This window comes from Ranitomeya variabilis, chromosome 2 (assembly GCF_051348905.1).
Source record: "Ranitomeya variabilis isolate aRanVar5 chromosome 2, aRanVar5.hap1, whole genome shotgun sequence".
NCBI classification, from domain to species: domain Eukaryota; kingdom Metazoa; phylum Chordata; class Amphibia; order Anura; family Dendrobatidae; genus Ranitomeya; species Ranitomeya variabilis.
Window position 1 is genome coordinate 372099528 of NC_135233.1, and position 22380 is coordinate 372121907.

The following is a 22380-nucleotide window of genomic DNA, read 5'->3' on the forward strand; positions in this document are numbered from 1 at the left end:
GTCCTTATGGTTCCTCAATATGCGAAGATCCCCTCAATAAATTTATCCAAATGTGTGAGCACTTCGGTGTTCCTATTGCTCATAGAAAAACAGTTGGTCCGTTTAGATCCCTCGAGTTTCTGGGAATCACTCTTGATTATCAAAAAATGGAATCTGACTTCCTGATGAGGAACTTTTTAAACTGCGCATTGCGTTATCAAATTTTTTAGCCAAGAACAAGGTCACTCTTAAGGAAATTCAATCATTGTTAGGTCTATTGAATTTTGCGGTTTGTGTCATTCCTATAGGTCGGGCTTTTTGCACAAGTTTATAGGATGCCACTTAAGGTGTATCTTCACCTCATTCGCATGTTAGTATCCGTTCTGATCTAAAGGAAGACGCTAGAATTTGGCTCTCCTTTTTGTCAGAGCATAACGGCAGATCTTTGTGGCAGTCATTTTTTGTCTCTGGCGATTCTTTTCCCTTTCTTTTCGCAGCGGATACCCAGTGTGGCTAAAGTATTTTATTTGACTCCCATTGGATGTCCATCCTGTGGCCAAAAAGTTGGGTGTCTAAGAAAGTAACTTCAAACGTAATGATGTTGGAACTTTTTTTCTATTTTTGCAGGAATATTAATTTGGGGATCACTAATGCAGAATTCCGGGATTTTACTCCTTTCCACTAACCAGGCAGTAGTTGTTTTTATTTATTTTATTTTATTTTTATTTTTTTTTCTATCAACACGTTATCTTCTAAAAATACTTTTGCTGACAGAATTTTGAGACAATTGGTCTTACAATGCCTGAAAGCAAAGTTGGGAAAGAGCAAATTTTTTTTCCATAACTGACTCTTTACAAAATCGTCAGTGGTCGAATTTTTTCCTGCAGGTTCCCAACGTGGGTTCGGAAGGACCCTCTTTCAATTTGGGACATGATTGCACTCTGATACAGTATTTTATAAAAAAAATGGTTATCTAATAGATCATGGGCTGACTATTCCGCTGCATTGCTGAATTGGAACAATTTTTGCAACCTACATTATTTTGACCCAACAGTTTCTAATCCGGTAGCAGCACTAAAGTTTGCTGAATCTATAGTACAAAACGGTTTGTCTTACTATGCAATAGCGAAATGCCAAGCAGGAGTTTAATTTTTCCTTAAACTTTCTGGCAGTATTGCTTTAACTAATCTTTTTCCAGTAAAGCAGTTTTTAAAAAGCTTTAGGAAAACCAATTTTATACCTGACTCGAGACGACCTATTTCCCTGTCTTTATTGAAAGAATTGTGCTCCTGTCTCATCCACGTTTGTGTAAATTTTAAGGAAGCTTTATTATTTAGCTCTATTTTTTCCCTGTCCTTTTTTGGAGCACTTCGCGTTGGTGAGGTGGTTTCTGTTAAGAAATCGGAGCCTTCGGGACTCATGATTTCGGATGTCCAGATTCATGAGTAGTTTTTTTTTTTTAATTTTATTTATAAGAAAATGAAAGACAGATTAATTAGGCAGGGGATCTAGTTTGAAAATTAACGCGATCCATGTCTCTATCATTTGCCCTGTTGATAACATGGCAAATTGGATTAAGGTCAGACCTATGGGACAGGGCTCATTATTCATTCATAGGGATTTTTCTCCGGTTACTGTCTTCCAATTTAATTTTGTCCTAAAGAAATGTTTAAGCTTTTTGGGTAAAAAACACCTTAAAATCACATCTCATTCGTTTAGAATCGGAGCAGCTACGGAGGCCTCTAGGGCCGGGCTTTACAATTCAGGGATAAAGGACATGATCTGTATGACTATTAATTATTGGTTTTCTTTCAGGTCCGCTAGTCATTTGGATAGTCGGACATTCTTTTATCTTCTGGGCCAGGAAGAGGGCCAGCCAACGATCTTATACTGAAAATTTATCCTTTAATCCTTCTGATATTCAGGTCTGGTGGCATGGAGTTCGCGGCTTGAAATGGCATTGCCTGGTTGCTGAAGTGAAGAAATGGCTAATTAAATTTCCTTCCCCTGATTTAATTATATTTCATGTAGCTGGGAATGATCTGGGAATGATCTCGGGAAAATCAGGACTCTTGACTTATTATCGGCCATTCGATCCGATATTATTTATCTTAAGCAAATTCTGCCTGATTCAAACTTCGTTTTTTCAAGATTATTCCCAGACTTTTGTGGCACGACAATCAATTTTCTTTTTTAGATAATATCCGGAGAAGGGTCAATAAATCCATGGAAAAAAATTTTTTTCTTTTAATTTCAGGGTTTTCATTCCGGCATTTGGATTTGGAGGGTTTTTTACCGGGCCTTTATAGGCTTGATTTGGATCATTTATCTGATATTGGCCTTGATATTTTTAATTTGGACTTACAAACTATCATTAAAAAAATGGCTGTGTGGTTTGGGGGGGGCCATGTCTCGCTGAGTCATGGCCTTGTGGGAAAATCACCCATGTCTGGGTGGATTGGTTTATTGGAAAAGTTTGGTACTTTGGTTTTATAATTTATGGAGTTTATTTATTGGTGATTAATTAATTTATGTAACCCTAAATAAACTACACGGCCATTTTTATCCACAATTAAAGCGTTTTGTGTTTTTATTGTATGAATGGGTTCTATGAGGCCATGTTAGCCCCCCCGCGTAAACCTGAAAGAAATATAGCGGGGGTCTCATGGCCTCATGGACCCTGTCATTTAATATGGCTTTCTGTCAGAAGAAAGGTCAAATAAAGGTCAGGTCAGTCATCTCTGAAAGTGTGACACTGGTTTTATCCAGTTTTTTCTGGTATGTTTGGTGCCTATTGTAACGGTTTTCTATTGGCTGTTAGCAGCTTTGCCGCTCTTTTTTTGAATATATAAACACCTGTTTTGTGGTATCTGGTCATTCTGTCAGCGGAAGAAGATAAAGAAGACCCCACCCTCCCTCCCCTGAATTCTTGTAATTTTACTGTCGTGTAGTTTACTTGTGGGAAAATCACCCATGTCTGGGTGGATTGGTTTATTGGAAAAGTTTGGTACTTTGGTTTTATAATTTATGGAGTTTATTTATTGGTGATTAATTAATTTATGTAACCCTAAATAAACTACACGGCCATTTTTATCCACAATTAAAGCGTTTTGTGTTTTTATTGTATGAATGGGTTCTATGAGGCCATGAAACTGCACCAAAAACATTTTTCCTGCCAACACTGGTTTTTGGTGCAGAAAAAGCCATTGCAAATTCGCAAAGTGTGAACATACCCCAACTGCACTATTTTGCCAAAGGCAAAAACCCAATTTAAAGCATTTTATAATGAAACAGATGTAAATCTGCCCCCTGATATGTTTCGCTGGATGAGCAGCTTCTTCAGGGGAAGTGGAGCAGTGTATTCCTAGCAACAACCAGACAACCGGTCAAAGCTACACTTGTCCTTGTGGTGCAGGTCTCATTTCCCTTACTACTTGCTTTGCAGAGATATCATATTGTACTTAATGAAATTAATGGAGGGAATGTTCCCTCTCCAGCTACTGCTGAGGTGTGAATGCTTTGACTTTTTCTCCTTCAGATTCCAGCAGAGTTGTGACTATGAGATTGTGTGTCAATCAATTCAATTATGGCCACCAGTGCTCTTACCAGCTGCACGGATCGGCCTCAGCTGACTTATATCTGAGACAGGGTCTTGCAAATATCCAGTATTTTGTCTTTCCATTTGGGGGTATACTAATGTCTGGGTGCCATTATCTGGTCCACAAGTGTCTATATGCTATTGTAACTAATGGACAGAGGCAATATGTAAATGTACTGGGTCTACTAGAGTGAGTGCGCCACTCATATGGGTCCAACAATGTCAGCGTGCCATTGTCTGGGTCTATTCAGTGCAGCATTGTTCGGTATCCACCATTGTTCATCATCCATCAGTGTGCCATTATTCTTGGTCCTCTGGTGTCAGTCTGCCATTTTATTGGTCCACAAGTGTCATTGTGCTATTTTCTAGATACAGTAGTGTCAGTGTGCCATTGTCTGGTACCAGTAGTGTCAGTGTGCCATTGTCTGGTACCAGTAGTGTCAGTGTGCCATTGTCTGGTACCAGTAGTGTCAGTGTGCCATTGTCGGTACCAGTAGTGTCAGTGTGCCATTGTCTGGTACCAGTAGTGTCAGTGTGCCATTGTCTGGTACCAGTAGTGTCAGTGTGCCATTGTCTGGTACCAGTAGTGTCAGTGTGCCATTGTCGGTAGCAGTAGTGTCAGTGTGCCATTGTCTGGTACCAGTAATGTCAGTGTGTCATTGTTTGGTACCAGTAGTGTCAGTGTGTCATTGTCTGGTACCAGTAGTGTCAGTGTGCCATTGTCTGGTACCAGTAGTGTCAGTGTGCCATTGTCTGATACCAGTAATGTCCGTGTGTCATTGTTTGGTACCAGTAGTGTCAGTCTGCCATTGTCGGTAGCAGTAGTGTCAGTGTGCCATTGTCGGTAGCAGTAGTGTCAGTGTGCCATTGTCTGGTACCAGTAGTGTCAGTGTGCCATTGTCTGGTACCAGTAGTGTCAGTGTGCCATTGTTTGGTACCAGTAGTGTCAGTGTGCCATTGTTTGGTACCAGTAGTGTCAGTGTGCCATTGTCTGGTACCAGTAGTGTTAGTGTGCAATTGTCTGGTACCAGTAGTGTCAGCGTGCCATTGCTTGGTACCAGTAGTGTCAGTGTGCCATTGTCTGGTACCAGTAGTGTCAGTGTGTCATTGTTTGGTACCAGTAGTGTCAGTGTGCCATTGTCTGGTACCAGTGGTGTCAGTGTGCCATTGTCTGGTACCAGTAGTGTCAGCGTGCCATTGTCGGTAGCAGTAGTGTCAGTGTGCCATTGTCTGGTACCAGTAGTGTCAGTGTGTCATTGTTTGGTACCAGTAGTGTCAGTGTGCCATTGTCTGGTACCAGTGGTGTCAGTGTGCCATTGTCTGGTACCAGTAGTGTCAGCGTGCCATTGTCTGGTACCAGTAGTGTCAGTGTGCCATTGTTTGGTACCAGTAGTGTCAGTGTGCCATTATCTGAGTCCACTATAATCAGTGCATTATTCTTGTGGGTAAACGTGTACCTAGGAGTGACCGGTCCACGGTTATACAGTATGTCTACCACTGTTCTGGACCCACCAGTGCCACGTTGCCATTCTTATAGGCCTACTAACATTAGTTCACCATGTCTGGAGGGCCAATAGTTTTGGCGTGCTATTGTACTGGGTCTTGTGTTACCAAATGACCTGATGCAGGCTGTTAGTGCACCTTTGTGGCATGTCTGGGGACTGTGAAAATAGAAGTTTGGGTTAGGGACTAGCGTGTGACTTGTGGGTTGGGACAATAAGGAGGGACGTGGCACTGAATGCGGAGGAATGCAGTACGTACAAATGAGAGGATTAATACATAGTAATCTCGCGCCTTTAATCTTGTATTACTCCTGAATAATTCCAGAGACACAAACATGGTGTTATCTCAGGCCACCGCTGTAACTCCCTCACATAATATCCCAATCTATTCCTTTCTTTTCCGGCTCATCACCCATCTTGTCACTTGCTCTTTCCATGCTCCCCCAGTGTGCTGTTGTGGCTGCTCGCATCCTTCTTTTCCCTCAATGTCTCTCTCTGTGTCTCACAATCGCCTCATTGTTCTTGCTGATTCCTTTATTCCAGGCAGCTGTCCCTCCATCACGTCCCCTTGACAAACCAAGCAGCTGATCTTCGCCCCCTCCCCGTCATCACCCACATATCATTCCCTAGTATACATGGGCATCTGCTCCTCCTGACATTCGAACCCAGGTACCAGGCCCTGACCTGCTAGAATTCTGCATTTTCCAAATTTCCCCAAATTGCTTAGTTAAATGCACCAAGACGGGCATACCTATACAAGGGGTGTAACCTTGCCCTTGGTCTCTGGTTCCTGAATGCCCCCTGTGTCACATCAGTGGACAACAGTAGTGATATATATATATATCTTGGCATGGTAAAGAATTTGCAATGAAACTTAAAGTGGACCAATTATTTGCCACAAAGTTATAATTTCTACTTGGTGTAAACGCCGCTGTTCTCCTAAATCCGGTGATGTTTTTCTTTTGTTCCTGCGCCTCTCCGTTCCTGAGCTATGGCCTCCTCTTCACTGTGCGTAAATCTAGTCTTGATGACCAAATAGACATCAAGAAGACGTCCACAGAGAAGAGTCGATGACCATGCCCACTTGTCTAACAAGACCAGCTATGCATACAACGAAGAGGAGGCCATGTCTCAGGAACAGAGAGGCGCAGGAACTATAGAAAGACAACGTCGGATTCAGGAGAACAGTGACAATTACACCGGGTAAAACAAATTATGGTACATATTTATGGCACGTGACAGGTCATCTTTAAAGCTTAAATTCTGGCTCAGGCACTTTGTGAGCCACTGAATATTGTCTCTTTGAGATGCCATGATGTTCCTCATACTTGCTCACTCTCCTGTAACATCCAGGAGGCTCCTGAAAAAAAGGGGACTCTTAAGGCATTGGTAAAGCAGTGCTCGGAAAAGTTTTCTTGCATTTAGGAGATGTGTAGGGGGCAAGTAAGAGCAGTGGGATGGATGTGGTGGCATAAAAGGCATAGGTAAAGAAGAATTCATTTTAATTTCACATGCAGAATTTTTTTTTTTTTCCCAAAAGCCCATGGATACCCATAAATTGGGAAGTGCAACAATCCTCCGTGTAGAAACTTTGGAGATACAGTACCACATGAAACCATTTATGGCCGTATGTGAAGGCCCTAAGGCGAAGGGTTCTAACTGTCACAGCTATAAAATGTTGAAGACAGTGAAAAAAGCCCATAAGTTCTGGTTATAATAGCAGTAAAAACACAGCATGGTTCCCTTTCATGATCACTCACAATTGGCCTTTCTGTGGAATACTAAAGCAGGAAAAACACCACAAAAATAACCTGTGAGATCTTGGCCTGATGGGGTCTACTCTATGAGCACCATTTATAGAGTCTTTATGATTTGATTATGAGATGATTTACTTCCTATCAATAAAATAGGTGGTAACATTTTTTTTCAAAACCTCCGTGTAAAGGTAAGTTCACATGGAGTCTAAAGTGGATCTTTTTTTTACCCAAAAGAGCTTTTCAAAGAGTAAAATGGAGCAGTTGCCCATGGCAACCAATCAGGCTTCAACTTTCAGTAAACAAAAGGCTTCTGAAAAATGAAAGGCAGAAGCTGATTGGTTGCTACGGGCAGCTGCTCCGCTTTTCTATCTTCCCTTTCTTTACACCACTTTTTCTCTTGTCATACATTCATCATACGTATGATAATTTGCACACATTTAGCAGATTTTTCATTTAACAATACGTGTTTTTACTATACCCTATGTGAAACAGTAAAGAGAAACAAAAGAAAAGGGGTGGCTTAAGCAGTAAATGTGGTGGCAATTTGGGGTTAAATTCTGGTGCTTTTTGTCTTTTTGTATTAACTTTTTTTTTTTAGGTATCTTTCTTTTTCTGAGCCATTTTTTAAAGTTTAGGTTTTTGGGAGTTTTTTTTAAAAAGCTTTTTGCTTTTCTTTGTGGAATCCGCTTCAAATTTGACAATGTCTAGTCAAAAAGCTGCAGAAACACCATGACAGAACAGAATTAAAAAAAAAAAAAACACTCAGTAAAACAACTTAGAAAAACATTTCAGAAAATAAAAATGCATAAAAAAATAAAACACAATTAAAAAAATCAATATATATATATATATATATATATATATATATATATATATATATATATATATATATATATATATATATAAATCATCATTTTCCTCATGCAAAGATTGGTAAATTTTTCTGTCTCCTGAAAGCTTCAAGTGAATGTAACCTTACCACACTTTTTTGACCAAAAATCATATAGAATACACATCAAAACCTCAGAGGGTTTTTACCTCGAATTGCTGCTGTTTTGTGACACGGTTTACAGCCACGGTCTTAGGCTTCGTTCAGGGATCAATAGTTTCCACGTACGAGAAAACCGGACCAATTATTCAGATCAGACTTCGATCAGAGTTTGGTCCAAGTGTTATCAGTTTTTCTAGTACATTTAGAGAAAACAAAAATTCTTCAGCTTCACCTTCACCTTCCAGACAGTCCGTGAAAATCGGACCGCACATGGACGTCATCTAAGAGCTGTCCAATTTTTTCACGCACCCGTAGCCCTTTATTTCCAATTTTGATCTAATTTTTGGATCAAAATTATTGGACTTGTCGCCGATATTTTCCAAGGACCACTTGGGAAAGAAATCAGGCGTGCACATCCCCATAGAAAATCATATGTACGAGTGATGTCCGTGAAAACCACCGATAGCACTCGTACAAGAAAATTTGACATGTGAACGATCTCTTTCTCGTGAAAGCCTTCTACTTTACATTTTTCACCTGTAACAACCATATTGGGAAAAAAAAACAATTTTCAATAAAACCGTGCGCAGTTTTTGGAACCTTTATATTCTGAACTTTTGGAATAAAATGTCGCATTTCATATAGGCGCAAACATATAGGGACACGAGGTCCCTGTCACCCCCTCGCCCTCTCGAAATCTCCCAAACAGCTGGGAGCCAAAGATCTTGTTTCATTTATTCCAGGAGTGATTGCACCACCCAGGAATTTGTGTCATGTGTGCACACGTGTGCGTGAGAGGCACCCTGCATGTGTGCAGAGATGGGTGTAATACTTTACATATGTACGTTATGTAATGTACGGCCGTGCTTCTTATATGTGTCTGCCCGATGCATGACTTTATATATGTGTGTGTGCACCTTACTATGCGGCAGAGAATGGGTTAATCACAGGTTTCCATCACGTTACTTAAGAAACGCTGGCTGTCCACGAGTCCTGAAGTCAAATCTGGAACATGGCTCTCAATAACAAAAATATATAGGATTGTCCATTTATATGGAAGGATTGGGAGTCAATGATGACCACTTGGCCGTGGAGGGGTTAACAATGCGACGTTTCAGCATAGGTAGGGGTTAAAGAGTGAAAGTTGCTAAACAGGAACGTAATCCAGAACAGCCTCCGGCCTTTTATCTTTTATTACCGAAAGCGCCTGAAATTTATTCCACCACCGCCGCGCCTTGTGGTCTTTCTGGTCGCTCCATCTATTTTATCTCCTGCCCCCCCTTTGCCTTTTCTTTTCTCCTCATCTCTGCCTCTTTTCATCTACACCCTCCCTCCTCCCGCTTTTCGTCTTTTCACTGTTGCGTGTGGTATTTCTCAAGGAATCAACACTTCTCAACCTTGGAGCACAGGACGCCTTTATATACACACCTCGGTTAATAGCAGAAAAACCCACAATGGTCACAGAAATAACTTCAATCTGACAAAAGAAATCATAAAAACTGATGAAATAGGCCTGGACAGAAATGATGGTACCCCTGAAAATAATGTGACAAAAAGGGACATGTTAAATCGCGGTGTGTCCACTAACTAGCATCACAGGTGTCTACAATCCTGGAATCAGTGAATGGCCGGTATAGAGGGCTACAGATACTCACTGTGCTGTTTGGTGACATGGTGTGTATCACACTCAACATGGACCAGTGGAAGCTAAGGAAAGAGTTGTCTCAGGAGATTAGAAAGAAAATTATAGACAAACATGTTAAATGTAAAAGTTATAAGACCATCTCCAAGCAGCTTGATGTTCCTGTGACTACAGTTGCACACATTATTCAGAAATGTAAGATCCATGGACTGTAGCCAACCTCCCTGGACGTGGCCGCAGGAGGAAAATTGATGACAAATCAAAGAGACTGATAATACGAGTGGTAACAAAAGAGCCCAGAAAAACTTCTAAAGAGATTCAAGGTGAACTTCAAGCTCAAGGAACATCAGTGTCAGATCGCACCATCCGTCTTTGTATGAGCCAAAATGGACTTCATGGGAGACGACCAAGGAGGACACCATTGTTGAAAAAAAAAATCAGAAAAAAGCCAGACTAGAATTTGTCAAACTACATTTTAACAAGCCACAAAGCTTCTGGGAGAATGTTCTATGGACAGATGAGACAAAAATTTAACTTTTTGGCAAGGCACATCAGCTCTATGTTCACAGACGGAAAAATGAAGCATATCAAGAAAAGAACACTGTCCCTTCTGTGAAACATGGAGGAGGCTCTGTTATGTTATGGGGCTGATTTGTTGCATCTTTCACAGGGTGTCTAGAATCTGTGCAGGGTACAATGAAATCTCAAGACTATCCAGGGATTCTAGAGAGAAATGTGCTGCCCAGTGTCAGAAAACTTGGTCTCAGTCACAGGTCATGGGCCTTGTGACAGGATAATGACCCAAAACACACCCAAGAATGGCTAAGAGGAAAACATTGGACTGTTCTGAAGTGCCCTTCTATGAGCCCTGACCTAAATCTTATTGAGCATCTTTGGAAAGAGCTGGAACATGCCATCTGGAAAAGACAACCTTCAAACACGAGACAACTGGAACAGTTTGCTCTTGAGGAGTGGACCTGTCGAGAGGTGCAGAAGTCTCACTGACAGTTACAGGAATCGTTAGATAGCAGCGATTGCCTCAATAGGTTGTGCAACAATTAAGTTAAGGGTCCCATCATTTCTGTCCAGGCCTATATCATGAGTTTTATTTTTTTTTTAAATTCTGTGGCAGCATGGTTGAAAAGCAATGTCCGAGTTCCATTCGTTCATTTTCATAGATCTTTTATTTATTACTAGCTGTACTACCCGGCTTCGCCCGGGTTAATGACTGCTGTTAGCAAAATAGAATGTGTTAACAAAAATGTATTCTGCACACAAAAACCACAAAACAAATAGATAGAAATGTAATTATTAAAAGGCAAAAACTAAGCTAATAGAAGCATTTCACAACATATATTAGCTTTGTTATACTGAGAATGTCTTTGTTGCCTATATTAACCAATCAGAGCTCAGGTTAATTAACTGTAGCAAAATAGAAGCTGAGCTGTGATTGGTTGCTATTGGCAGCCTGATAAATCCCCAGCCAACAGGAAGCCCTCCCCCCTGGCAGTATATATTAGCTCACACATACACATAATAGACAGGTCATGTGACTGACAGCTGCCGGATTCCTATATGGTACATTTGTTGCTCTTGTAGTTTGTCAGCTTATTAATCAGATTTTTATTTTTGAAGGATAATACCAGACTTGTGTGTGTTTTAGGGCGAGTTTCATGTGTCAAGTTGTGTGTGTTGAGTTGCGTGTGGCGACATGCATGTAGCGACTTTTGTGAGATGAGTTTTGTGTGGTGACATGCGTGTAGCAACATTTTGTGTGTCGAGTTGCATGTGACAGGTTAGTGAAGCAAGTTGTGTGCAGCAAGATTTGTGCATGGCGAGCGTGGCGAGTTTTATGTGTGGTGCGTTTTGAGTATGTGCAAGTTTTGTGTGAGGCAACTTTAGCATGTGTTGCAACTTTTGTACATGTGGCAATTTTTCTGTGTGTGCAAGTTTTGCATGAGGTGAGTTTTCCATGAGGTGAGTTTTGCACGTGTGGCGAGTTTTGCGTGAGCCTAGTTTTGCATATGGCGAGTTTTGCATGTAGCGAGTTTTGCGCGTGGCGAGTTTTGAGTGGTGACTTTTGTGTTTCGACTTTTATGTGGCGAGGTTGGTGTGTGTGTGGTGAAATGTGTGCTGAGGGTGGTATATGTGTTCAAGCACGTGGTAGTGTGTGGCGCATTTTGTGTCTGTGTTCATATCCCCGTGGTGGTGTGGTGATTATCCCATGTCCGGGCCCCACCTTAGCAACTGTACGGTATATACTTTTTGGCGCCATCGCTCTCACTCTTTAAGTCCCCCTTGTTCACATCTGGCAGCTGTTAATTTGCCTCCAACACTTTTCCTTTCATTTTTTCCCCATTATGTAGATAGGGGCAAAATTGTTTGGTGAATTGGAACGCGCGGGGTTAAAATTTCGCCTCACAACATAGCCTATGACGCTCTCGGGGTCCAGATGTGTGACTGTGCAAAATTTTGTGGCTGTAGCTGCGACGGTTCAGATGCCAATCCCGGACATACACACACACATACATACATACATACACACATACACACATTCAGCTTTATATATTAGATTACGTTTGTCAGATTCAAGTTATTTCTGTGACCATTGTGGGTTTTTCTGTCATTAAACGAGGGGTACCAACAATTTTGACCACGTGTGTATGTTCTGCCACCGAGCATCTTCTCCTGTGTATGCGGAATATTGGAAGCCCGGGAGCTTTATCACTGGTTCTGCATTCCTCACGGAGATAACTTAACCTGATGCTAAATATCACATGTAATCCCAGGAATGCTCCATAGGTGACGTTCCAGTATAGATACAGCATTCACTCCTTAGATTTGATGCCTTTGGATCTTACATGGACAGTTTCCATGGTGGCAGATTATCGCTGGTATGTTCCTTTCCCTCACAGTCCCGGACTGGCTGCTGCCCACTTATCATTGTGCCTCCTCTTGGGTTCACTTAGTTTTGAATAGCCGTATAATCAGCCATTATACATGCTCCAGCGGCTACGTCTTAGCTTCTGGGGGAATCGTCAAGATTAGTGGCTGGGGTTTTTTAAATAAACCTAAACCTGTAATCGTATTTTTATGGACCTTTAATTTTTAATCTTTTCTGAAAGCTATTTTTTAAATATTTTTATAAATGATTCATAAGTTTCTTTGCGGAATGTTACAGTGCGTGTATATATATATATATATATATATATATATATATATATATATATATATATATATACATACAGTCATGGCTGAAAATGTTGGAACCCCTGAAATTGTTCCAGAAGATGAAGTATTTCTCCCAGAAAATTATTGCAATTACACACGTTTTCTTATATACATGAGACAAAAAGGCAAATTGGACATAATTTCACACAAAATGCCCAAAAAGGACTGGATAAAAGTATTGGCACCTTTCCAAAATTGTGGGTAAACAACTTTGTTTACATAGTAACATAGTTAGCATGGCCGAAAAAAAGACATTTGTCCATCCAGTTCATATATTCCGTCAGAATAAATCCCCAGATCTAAGTCCTTCTAAAGAACCTAATAACTGTAAGATACAATATTGTTCTGCTCCAGGAAGACATCCAGGCCTCTCTTGAACCCCTCGACTGAGATCGCCATCACCACCTCCTCAGGGAAAGGAATTCCAGATTCTCACTGCCCTAACAGTAAAGAATCCTCTTCTATGTTGGTGGAAAAACCTTCTCTCCTCCAGAGGCAGAGAATGCCCCCTTGTGAGGCTGGGGTCACACATGCGAGTTTTACGGACGTAAGAGCGCAGAAACTACGTCCGTAAAACTCGCATTACATACGGCACAATTATTCTCAATGGGGCTGCTCCTATTAGCCGTATATTACGGTTCAGTATTATACGGCTTTCTACGGGCGTACAAAATCGCAGCATGCTGCGTTTGTCAGCGTACTGCGCAAATAATACGCCAATGAAAGTCTATGGGGGCGCGAAAAATACGGATTCCACACGGACCTGCAGTGTGACTTGCGAGAAATACGCAGCGCTGTTAGTGAAAAGTCGGTAATTCAATTGCCGGCTTTTCATTTCTCCTGCACAAACCCGACAGGATATGAGACATGGTTTTCATACAGTAAACCATCTCATATCCCCTTTTTTTTGCATATTCCACACTACTAATGTTAGTAGTGTGTATGTGCAAAATTTCAGCGCTGTAGCTGCTGAAATAAAGGGTTAAATGGCGGAAAAAATTGGCGTGGGCTCCCGCGCAATTTTCTCCGCCAGAGTGGTAAAGCCAGTGACCGAGGGCAGATATTAATAGCCAGGAGAGGGTCCATGGTTATTGGCCCCCCCGTGGCTAAAAACATCTGCCCCCAGCCACCCCAGAAAAGGCACATCTGGAAGATGCGCCTGTTCTGGCACTTGGCCACTCTCTTCCCACTCCCTGTAGCGGTGGGATATGGGGTAATGAAGGGTTAATGCCACCTTGCTATTGTAAGGTGACATTAAGCCAGATTAATAATGGAGAAGCGTCAATTATGACACCTATCCATTATTAATCCAATTGTAGGAAAGGGTTAAAAAACACACACACACATGATTACAAAGTAGTTTAATGAAATAAACACAGCGGTTGTTGTAATAATTTATTGTTCTCCCATTCCATTTCCAGGACCTCGCTTGGCAACATAATAAACGCACAAGATACATACCTTCTGCTGTCAGATCTCGTCCCACGAAGTAATCCATCTGAAGGGGTTAACTAATATTACAGGCAGGAGCCCTGCAAATGCAGCTGTGCTCCCTGCCTGTAATCCCCAGCGAATGAATGAAATGTAGGTCATTGACCTACATTTCCTTCAGTCGCGGTGATGCGCCCCTGCTGGATGTTCTCATGAACTGCAGCCTGGGAACTTTTTCCCACGCTCCAGGTCATATGAGGACATCCACCAGGGGGCGCATCACCGCGACTGAAGGAAATGTAGGTCAATGACCTACATTTCATTCATTCGCTGGGGATTACAGGCAGGGAGCACAGCTGCATTTGCAGGGCTCCTGCCTGTAATATTAGTTAACCCCTTCAGATGGATTACTTCGTGGGACGAGATCTGACAGCAGAAGGTATGTATCTTGTGCGTTTATTATGTTGCCAAGCGAGGTCCTGGAAATGGAATGGGAGAACAATAAATTATTACAACAACCGCTGTGTTTATTTCATTAAACTACTTTGTAATCATGTGTGTGTGTGTTTTTTAACCCTTTCCTACAATTGGATTAATAATGGATAGGTGTCATAATTGACGCCTCTCCATTATTAATCTGGCTTAATGTCACCTTACAATAGCAAGGTGGCATTAACCCTTCATTACCCCATATCCCACCGCTACAGGGAGTGGGAAGAGAGTGGCCAAGTGCCAGAATTGGCGCATCTTCCAGATGTGCCTTTTCTGGGGTGGCTGGGGGCAGATGTTTTTAGCCACGGGGGGGCCAATAACCATGGACCCTCTCCTGGCTATTAATATCTGCCCTCAGTCACTGGCTTTACCACTCTGGCGGAGAAAATTGCGCGGGAGCCCACGCCAATTTTTTCCGCCATTTAACCCTTTATTTCAGCAGCTACAGCGCTGAAATTTTGCACATACACACTACTAACATTAGTAATGTGGAATATGCAAAAAAAAAGGGGATATGAGATGGTTTACTGTATGTAAACCATGTCTCATATCCTGTCGGGTTTGTGCAGGAGAAATGAAAAGCCGGCAATTGAATTAGCGGCTGTTCACAGATATCGCGCTGAATGAAATCTAAATACAGAATATATATATATGTGTCTCAATGACATATATATATATATATATACTGTATATATGTTTTCCCTAACATTTGAGCACATAAATCCATTAGATGTCGGTTTTGCAAGCCTGCGCGAAAATCTCGCAGTACGGATGCCATACGGATTACATACGGAGGATGCCATGCGCAAAATACGCTGAAACACCCTGACTACGGATCAATATTTTGGGGACATTTCTCCGTATTACGGCCGTAGTACGGACGTATAATACGTGGCGTATTTTCTTACGCCATGTGTGACCCCAGCCTGACTGTCACCTTCCTTGGTATAAACAGATCCTCGGAGAGATATTTGTATTGTCCCCTTATATACTTACACATGGTCATTAGATCGCCCCTCAGTCGTCTTTTTTCTAGACTAAATAATCCTAATTTTGCTAATCTCTCTGGGTATTGTAGTTCCCCCATCCCCTTTATTAATTTTGTTGCCCTCCTTTGTACTCGCTCTAGTTCCATTATATCCTTCCTGAGCACTGGTGTCCAAAACTGTACACAGTACTCCATGTGCGGTCTAATCAGGGATTTGTACAGAGGCAGTATAATGTTCTCATCATGTGTATCCAGTCCTCTTTTAATGCATAATTGTTAAACCGCATCTGCCACCTCTCGGCCTCAGTTTTCAGCTTATCCAGATCCATCTGTAGCAGAATACTATCTTCTCTTGTATTAACTGCTTTACATAGTTTTATATCATCTGCAAATATCGTTATTTTACTGTGTAAACCTTCTACCAGATCGTTAATAAATATGTTGAAGAGAATAGGTCCCAACACGGACCCCTGCGGTACCCCACTGGTCACAGCGACCCAGTTAGAGACTATACCATTTATAACCACCCTCTGCTTTCTATCTCTAAGCCAGTTACTTACCCATTTACATACATTTTCCCCCAGACACAATATTCTCATTGTGTGTACCAACCTCTTGTGTGGCACGGTGTCAAATGCTTTGGAAAAATCAAGATATACCAAGTCCAATAACTAACCTTGGTGCAGTCTATAGCTTACCTCTTCATAAAAGCTGATTAGATTGGTTTGACAGGAGCGATTCCTCATAAACTCATGCTGATATGGAGTTAAACAGTTATTCTAATTAAGATAATCCAGAATAACATCCCTCAGAAATCCTTCAAATATTTTACCAAGAATAGGGGTTAGACTTACTGGCCTATAATTTCCAGGTTCACTTTTAGAGCCCTTTTGAATATTGGTACCACATTTCTATGCGCCAGTCCTGTGGAACAGACCCGGTCGCTATAGAGTCCCTAAATATAAGAAATAATGGCTCGTCTAGTACATTACTTAATTCTCTTACTACTCATGGGTGTATGCCATCCGGACTTGGACATTTATCTATTTTAATCTTATTTAGCTGGTTTCGCTCCTCTTCTTGGGTTAGATTGGTGACCCTTAATATAGGGTTTTCTTTGTCCCTCAGCATTTCACCTAGCATTTTATTTTCCACAGTGAATACCATGGAGAAGAAGGTGTTTAATATATTATATATTAGCTTTCTCCTCGTCATCTACAACCATTCTTTCCTCACATGTTTTAAACATGTGATGCTCGTTCAAACTCACATGTGACAAGTAACAGGTGTGGGCAATATGAAAATCACACCTGAAACCAGATAAAAGGGGAAGAAGTGGACTCAATCTCTGAATTGTGTGTCTGTGTGTGCCACACTAAGCATGGAAAACAGAAAGAAGAGGAGAAAACCGACTGAGGACTTGAGAACCAAAATTATTGAAAAATGTCAACAATCTCAAGGTTACTCACTGCTGACACAGAGACATAAAAAAGCTAGAATGCAGTTTGCCAAAATGTATGTGAGTAAGCCAAAATCCTTCTGGAAAAGCATTTTGTGGACTGATGAGACCAAGATACAGCTTTTTGGTAAATCACATCATTCTATTGTTTACCGAAAACGGAATGAGGCCTACAAAGAAAAGAACACAGTACTTACAGTCAAATATGGTGGAGGTTCAAAGATGTTTTGGGGTTGTTTTTCTGCTTATGGTTCTGGGTGCCTTGATTGTGTGCAAGGCATCATCAAAACTGAAGATTATCAAAGAATTTTGGGTGGTAATGTAGTGCACAGTATCAGAAATCTGGGTTTGCATCCTAGGTCATGGCTGTTCCAGCATGACAATAACCCTCAAACATACTTCAAGAAGCCCACATAAATGGATGGAAACAAAGTGCTGGAGAGTTCTGAAGCGCCAGCAATGAGTCCAGAAGTAAATCCCATTGATCACCTGTGGAAAGATCTTAAAATTGCTGTTGGAACAAGGCGCCTTCACATATGAGAGACCTGGAGCCGTTTGCAAAAGAAGAGTGGTCCAAAATTCCAGTTGAGGTGTAAGAAGCTTGTGGATAGTTATAGGAAACGACTGATTGAAGCTATTTATTCCAAAGGGTGTGCAACCAAATACAAAGTTGAGCATGCCAACAATTTTGTCTGGCCCATTTTGGGGGTTTTGTATGAAATGATGTCTAATTTGCTTTTTTTTTCCCCCTCTTTTTTTGGGTTGTTCTAATATACAGAAAGGAAATAAACATGTGTATAACAAAACATGTGTAATTGCAATAAGTTTCTGAGAGGAATATTCCATTCTCTGGAACAATGTCAAGAGTGCCAACACTTTTGGCCATGACTGTGTATATATAAGGTATATATATACTGTATATAGTAAGGCAATGCTTTCTCGTCCGTGCGGTAATTTGGCACTGACCCAAGAAAGTTCAACATTAACGTCTTTGTTTTAAAACTCAGAAAATAAATCCAGAACTTTACACTCCGGTTCGCAGCCGGAACGTCCGTATCAGTCTGTTGCCGTGGGCGACTGCACCACCATATCACTCTTGGGTGAATCAGTGACTTTGCTTTCTCTGGCTCTGGCCTGTGTTTAATCTTACACAGACCTGTCCTACACATAGCTCCTGCTCTGATGCTTACAAACCTAATACTCACACACCCAAAACTTAACTGACTGTTTTAATGGGAATCGTGGACATGGGCCACTCCCAAGACCTGGAGTGGAGGGAGAGATCCATCCAACTACCATCCTACAGATATCCCCAAAAATAAAAGCACATGTCAGGTTTTCTTAAATCTGACCTGGTCAAATAGTTTGACCAAATCCATCCTTTCTTTTATTTTGCATTGTAATCACAGCTGTGTCTGTAATTACAAAGCTCCCCAGCAAGTTTAGTATGCTTCTATTCACATCCCGGGGGACACATAATGACCTTCGTGTATGGTTCCCCTCGCTGATTCAAAATATACTTGACACTCTTGGCATTCTCTTGATGAGCTTCAAGAGGAAGTCACCGTAAATGGTTTTCACTTCAAAGGTGTGCCCTGTCAGGTTTAATAAGTGGGATTTCTTGCCTTATAAATGGGGTTGGGACCATCAGTTGTGTTGTGCAGAAGTCTGGTGGATACACAGCTGGTAGTCCTACTGAATAGACTGTTAAAGTTTGTATTATGGCAAGAAAAAAGCAGCTAAGTAAAGAATAACGAGTGGCCATCATTACTTTAAGAAATGAAGGTCAGTCAGTCCGAAAAATTGGGAAAACTTTGAAAGTGTTCCCCAGCGCAGTGGCAAAAAACATCAAGCGCTATAAAGAAACTGGCTCACAAGAGGACCGCCCCAGGAAAGGAAGACCAAGAGTCACCTCTGCTTCTGAGGATAAGTTTATCCGAGTCACCAGCCTCAGAAATCTCAGGTTAACAACAACTCAGATTAGAGACCAGGTCAATGCCACACAGAGTTCTAGCAGCAAACACATCTCTACAACAACTGTTAAGAGGAGACTTTGTGCAGCAGGCCTTCATGGTAAAATAGCACTAGGAAACCACTGCTAAGGATAGGCAACAAGCAGAAGAGACTTGTTTGGGCTAAAGAACACAAGGAATGGACATTAGACCAGTGGAAATCTGTGCTTTGGTCTGATGAGTCCAAACTTGAGATCTTTGTTTCCAACCACCATGTCTCTGTGCGATGCAGAAAAGGTGAATGGATGGACTCTACATGCCTGGTTCCCACCGTGAAGCATGGAGGAGGAGGTGTGATGGTGTGGGGGTGCTTTGCTGGTGACACTGCTGGGGATTTATCCAAAATTGAAGGCATACTGAACCAGCATGGCCACCACAGCATCTTGCAGCGGCATGCTATTCTATCCGGTTTGCGTTTAGTTGGACCATCATTTATTTTTCAACAGGACAATGACCCCAAACACACCTCCAGGCTGTGTAAGGGCTATTTGACCAAGAAGGAGAGTGATGGGGTGCTGCGCCAGGTGACCTGGCCTCCACAGTCACCAAACCTGAACCCAATCGAGATGGTTTGGGGTGAGCTGGACCGCAGAGTGAAGGCAAAAGGGCCAACAAGTGCTAAGCATCTCTGGGAACTCTTTCAAGATTGTTGGAAGACCATTCCTGGTGACTACCTCTTGGAGCTCATCAAGAGAATGCCAAGAGTGTGCAAAGCAGTCATCAAAGCAAAAGGTGGCTACTTTGAAGAACCTAGAATATAAGACTTAATTTCAGTTGTTTCACACTTTTTTGTTAAGTATATAATTCCACGTGTGTTAATTCATAGTTTTGATGCCTTCAGTGAGAATGTACAATTTTCATAGTCATGAAAATACAGAAAAATCTTTAAATGAGGTGTGTCCAAACTTTTGGTCTGCACTGTATATCATGAAGGAAAAGTATTTGACTGTCAAAAATAGCCTTCTGATCTTTATGTTACTTCTCTTTTTTAAGATATTTTGGCATTTTTTTTACATAATTCAATTTGTATTAAAAATACAAAAAAAGCAATCCTGCAATTTTCATAATTTGCCTAAACTCGTACTTCTTTATGTTTCAGGAAATAACACATATACATTAGCCACAATGTTCAGACCCCAACCCCATCTTTTGTATTGAAGCATCTAATGAGTGTGTGCAAAGGTCATTGTGAAGGGTCAACAGTGACATCACCTATCTATGTATAGAGGTTTTACCTGTCATTGTAATCCTGCCTCTGATGATAAGGACTCTGCTGAAAACCCTTCCCGAAAGGACAGGAAGTATCAATCTAAAAATGATTCAGTGGTGACTGTGAAAATTGCAAGATCTCTAATTTAGGTAAAGTTCGTAATCTGAAATAAAGAAAATTGACAATGCCCCCTCCCCTACAGAGTAAACTATGTGCAGATGTGGAACCAGCATGGTTTACTGAAAGATTTCAGCTCTGAAGTCTGAATTTTTTAATTTTTTGTGAATGCAGCAATGTTAGCCTATGTTAAGATTCCTGCCCTGCCTGCATATCCCATTGCTGAAGCTTAGACTCTTGTCCATGTGGCCTTGATTTCTCTGCTCCTTGGTTTACATTGCTTATCGGGGATTTCTGGCTTCTTTCTGGATCTTGTCGCTTGCTCTGTATTGTTATGTCTGCTTACTCACTATATAAGACAGAGAACACTTTTAGGGCACCTGCAGTAACACTATTGCTATTGTTAAACGTTCATAGTGTTTTCATTCCCAAAGGGACCTGTTATAAGTTATGGAACAGAAGGTGTATGTAGATCATTTTTCAATATGGCTCTATGTAAAGAAAGTCTTATAGCCGCAAGGTAGAGCATGGCAAGGTGCGATTGTCTCGGACCGAGGAAAACTCTCGGCTCACTCGCACCCATATGAGCCTATGGGTCCCAGTGAGACAGCGCACATCACTCGGATATCATCCGAGTGATGTGCGTTATAAGCGGACCCCAACAATGGAGGAGATGTGTTCCGATCCTCCCTGTGCGAGAGAATCGGAGCACAGATGCATGACACTCAGCTCCTGCTCTGCTGCGAGCAGGAGCCGAGTGTCATTAGCATATCGCATCCGATGCTCTCGCATCGAAGGCAATACGCCAGTGTGACACCAGCCTTAAACCGATAAACGGACGCGTGGATTCATGGATCAATCTAAAAGAGAGCAGCCCAAGGTTAAATTATATATTTAAACACCATAAGGGCACATTAAACGATACACTATATACACAATGGTTATACATACAGTGGGGATGGAAAGTATTCAGACCCATTTAAATTTATCACTCTTTGTTTCATTGCAGCCTTTTGGTAAATTCAAAAAAGTTCATTTTTTTTCTCATTAATGTACACACTGCACCCCATCTTGACTGAACCCCCCCCCCCCCCAGAAATGTATAAATTTTTGCAAATTCATTAAAAAAGAAAAATGGAAATATCACATGGTCATAAGTATTCAGACCCTTTTCTCAGACACTCATATTTAAGTCACATGCTGTCAATTTCCTTGTGATCCTCCTTGAGATGGTTCTACTCCTTCATTGGAGTCCAGCTGTGCTTAATTAAACTGATAGGACTTGATTTGGAAAGGCACACACCTGTCTATATAAGACCTCACAGCTCACAGTGCATGTCAGACCAATTGAGAATCATGAGGTCAAAGGAACTGGCCAAGGAGCTCAGAGACAGAATTGTGGCAAGGCACAGATCTGGCCAAGGTTACAACAGAATTTCTGCAGTACTCAAGGTTCCTAAGATCACAGTGGCCTCCATAATCCTTAAATGGAAGAAGTTTGGGACCACCAGAAGTCTTCCTAGACCTGGCCGTCCAGCCAAACTGAACAATCGTGGGAGAAGAGGCTTGGTGAGAGAGGTAAAGAAGAACCCCAAGATCACTGTGGCTGAGCTCCAGAGAAGCAGTAGGGAGATGGGAGAAAGTTCCACAAAGTCAACTATCACTGCAGCCCTCCACCAGTCGGGCCTTTACGGCAGAGTGGCCCATCGGAAGCCTCTCCTCAGTGCAAGACATATGAAAGCCCGCATAGAGTTTGCTAAAAAACAAATGAAGGACTCCCAGACTATGAGAAATAAGATTCTCTGGTCTGATGAGATGAAGATAGACCTTCTTGGTGATAATTCTAAGCGGTGTGTGTGGAGAAAACCAAGCACTGCTCATCACCTGCCCAATACAATCCCAACAGTGAAACATGGTGGTGGTGGCAGCATCATGCTGTGAGGGTGTTTTTCAGCTGCAGGGACAGAACGA

The 22380-nt window shown here is 41.6% G+C and overlaps 2 protein-coding genes across 3 annotated transcripts in view; one reads left to right on the forward strand and one right to left on the reverse strand.

Annotated features, from left to right (window-relative positions):
* GNL1 (G protein nucleolar 1 (putative)) overlaps positions 1-22380 on the reverse strand; it is a 127082-nt gene that overhangs the window by 50602 nt on the left and 54100 nt on the right. The gene's annotated exons all lie outside the window — the stretch shown is intronic.
* The window catches only part of DDR1 (discoidin domain receptor tyrosine kinase 1), a 55287-nt gene that overhangs the window by 4191 nt on the left and 28716 nt on the right, over positions 1-22380 (forward strand). The gene's annotated exons all lie outside the window — the stretch shown is intronic.